Source organism: Etheostoma cragini, chromosome 3 (genome assembly GCF_013103735.1).
Source record: "Etheostoma cragini isolate CJK2018 chromosome 3, CSU_Ecrag_1.0, whole genome shotgun sequence".
Taxonomy (NCBI): domain Eukaryota; kingdom Metazoa; phylum Chordata; class Actinopteri; order Perciformes; family Percidae; genus Etheostoma; species Etheostoma cragini.
In genome coordinates this window covers 28,387,361-28,390,591 of record NC_048409.1, presented here as the reverse complement: position 1 = coordinate 28,390,591, position 3,231 = coordinate 28,387,361, and the positions used below count along the sequence as shown (strand labels likewise).

The 3,231-nt window shown below is 41.0% G+C and overlaps 1 protein-coding gene across 1 annotated transcript in view; it reads right to left on the bottom strand.

Annotated features, from left to right (window-relative positions):
• Window positions 1-3,231, bottom strand: part of LOC117942380 (serine/threonine-protein kinase PAK 1-like) — a 10,794-nt gene that overhangs the window by 1,084 nt on the left and 6,479 nt on the right. The gene's annotated exons all lie outside the window — the stretch shown is intronic.

Below are 3,231 nucleotides of genomic sequence, written 5' to 3'. Positions count from 1 at the left end.
TGTGTGTGTGTGTGTGTGTGTGTGTGTGTTTGTGTGTGTGTGTGTGTGTGTGTGTGTTTGTGTGTGTGTTTCAGGGGGTGTGTGCTGGTTAAAATAATGTACATAATTTGGTACACTACTCACTGAGATAATTTGGGCGATCATTTCCTTCTCAATTATTTATATTATTTAGCAGAACGCCGCCATGTTGGAAGTCTTCCAGTGAAACGTAACCACACGTTACACGTTAAGCTCTCGGCATTTTAACCACGTTTGAGCCAACTAGCTAACGCTAGGCTAACTTTACCGGCTGCAAAGTGTAGAGTTAACTACCGCCACGCGCACTGATGTTTCTGTTGCCTTTTACATCTGTTTTCGGAGCACCAAAGGGCCGAATAGTAGCCTGACGAGCCAGACGCATCATCCAGATGTTGGGTCTGGGAACGCACCAATGGCAGGGCTCAATCCGAGGGGCGGGACATCTTCCCTCTGCACGCGATAGGACAGCACTACAGCCAACCACAGCAACAGTGGAGGATTGTGAGTAAATCGGATTGTGAACTTAATTGTGAATCGCATCGTTACATCTCAATTGTTTAAACGTCTACAGAGTGTGGTGGGAACGATTTAGTGTGATTTAGTAAAACTAGTAAGGCCAGGGCAGTCTTTCTCCAACTTAAGAACTTTTGGAGTTCAAGAGACTTCTCCATCAAAACAAAGATCAGGGTCTTCAATACCAATGTTAAGTCAGTGCTGTTGTATGGCGCCGAAACATGGAGGACCACCATTACCAACACCAAGAAGATCCAGACATTTATCAACACATGTCTGCGGCGCATTTTACAGATCCGCTGGTCCGATACCATCAGCAACCAAGAACTGTGGCAACGAACAAATCAACAACTGACAGATGAAGAGATCATCCAAAGGCGCTGGGGATGGCTAGGGCATATTCTCCGCAAGCCGGCTTCAAACATCACCCGGCAATCTCTTTCCTGGAACCCTCAGGGGAAGAGAAAAAGGGGTCAACCCCAAAACAGCTGGCGTCGAGACCTCGACGCGGACGTCAAGAGAACAGGCCACTCTTGGGGCCAACTAGAGAAAATTGCACAGGACCGGAGTGCCTGGAGAACCCTTGTCGGCGGCCTATGCCCCAGGAGGGGTAGTAGGCTGTGAAGAAGAAGAAGAAGTAAAACTAGAGAAGAAATCAAAACTCTGAGGCGAGGAAAAGACGGAGGTCAGAGACGATGAAACATCGTCTGGAAAGGAAATAAACTGAGCAGCCACTAGTGACCTACTGCAGATCTGATGCGTGATGGGATGAGCGCAGGCTTCACTGGTTCCACTGGTTCCACTGGTTCCACTGGTTCCACTGGACTAACGGGGAGCTGACTGTGACCCCAACGCCCTCGCTGTCAAACCGACCCAGCGTCACCGCCTCGGCCACTTTTTGTCCATTTTAGATGATTAGATTCCACTTTATTGTCATTACACAGGTACAAGGCAACGTAATGCAGTTTGGGTCTAACCAGAAGTGCAACAGCAGCAGGTGCAGGATATACACTGGTTCATAAGTGCAGGACATGGATAAGTACTGGATAAATATAGAAATTAATACTATTATAAACAGAATTTTACAGGTAGATTTGTCCTATGAATATAATATGTAGATAACTAGTATTGTGAGCAAGATTTACAGCTGGACATGTACTGAATATAATATACCGGTGGATATTACTATAAATAGAAATTTTACAGACATGTACAATGATATAATATACGAATGGTTTACAGAGTTTACAGGTGAATATGTACTATGAATACAGAAGGCTGTTACTATAAACTGAATTTTTACAGATAGATGTATTATATGTAATAAATTAGAGAGAGAAATAGAGAGAAATATTTTGAGAATACACTGACATTTATGAGAGCATGAACACAGAGAAACACACTCGTAAAAAGGTCTAGAAGCTGTTGATTTTTGTAAGATTCAGAGACAAACCATGAGACATCAACATGCTGAATTATATTATTGACAATAACATAATGTTACATTTGGGATATTGTAATCGTAGGCTGCCCTCTCCACCCAGCTTGTCTTATTCAATCCATCATAACTCACTCGTTTCCTCTCCCTCTTCCTCTCGGTCTGCTCAACCAGACGACATCTAACCTGACAGACCGTCCCGGGCTATGAACCCCTTCGTGTTCAGACATCCTAACATCGTGGATATGAGGCTATGTTTCCCTTTCTTAATGGGCTTAAAGTTTAATAATAAAGCCCAAACTGAGCTGATTAACCCTTTGTGTTCAGACATCCTAACATCGTGGATATGAGGCTATGTTTCCCTTTCTTAATGGGCTTAAAGTTTAATAATGAAGCCCAAACTGAGCTGATTAACCCTTGTGTTCAGACATCCTAACATCGTGGATATGAGGCTTTATATTTCCCTTGCTCATGGGCAAAGTTTCATTATAAAGCCCAAACTGAGCTGATTAACCCTCGTGTTGTCCTCGGGTCAAATTTGACCGGTTTACAAAAACATTCTCTATCAGAAAAGCTCGTTGAAAAAAACTACAAAAAAGAAGCAAAAAAAAATAAATAAAAATCAACAAAAACTTTTTTTTTTAAACGCTGAAAAGTGACCAAAAAACTGAAAAAGTGACAAAAAAACCCACCAAAAATCATTGAAAAAAAGTGACAAAGAAATGGTTAAAAGTATTTACTAAAACGTCATTAAAAACATGTAAAAAAAAAAAAATTGACACAAAATTGGAATAAAATGGACAAAAATGATGAGACAAGTGGAGAAAAAGAAGAACAAATTGTTGAAATTTCAACCCAGAAAAACAGAAAGTTGAAGGTCAACGGGAGGACAACACAAAGGGTTAAATACAGAAAACAGCCTAACGCTCCAGAAAAACCTCCATGTTCTACTCCATGGTAAAATAAAATAGAAATACACAACTGGTCAAACATTTGGGGTCACTTAGAAATGTCCATTGCCCTCCATTATAGACAGAATACCAGCTAAGATCTGCTGCTTTGTGTTTTTAACCAGAGAAATGTTCAAATTACATTACATTTACATAAATTACATCATGTGATCTTCTTCAAGGTTTTTCTAGTTACTTTTTAAAAAATAATATCTAATTAGTGAACAAAATGAGCCTTTGGGACATTGGAGGAACGATTGCTGATAATAGACAATGTAGATATTGCATTAAAGATCAGCCCCCCCCCCCCCC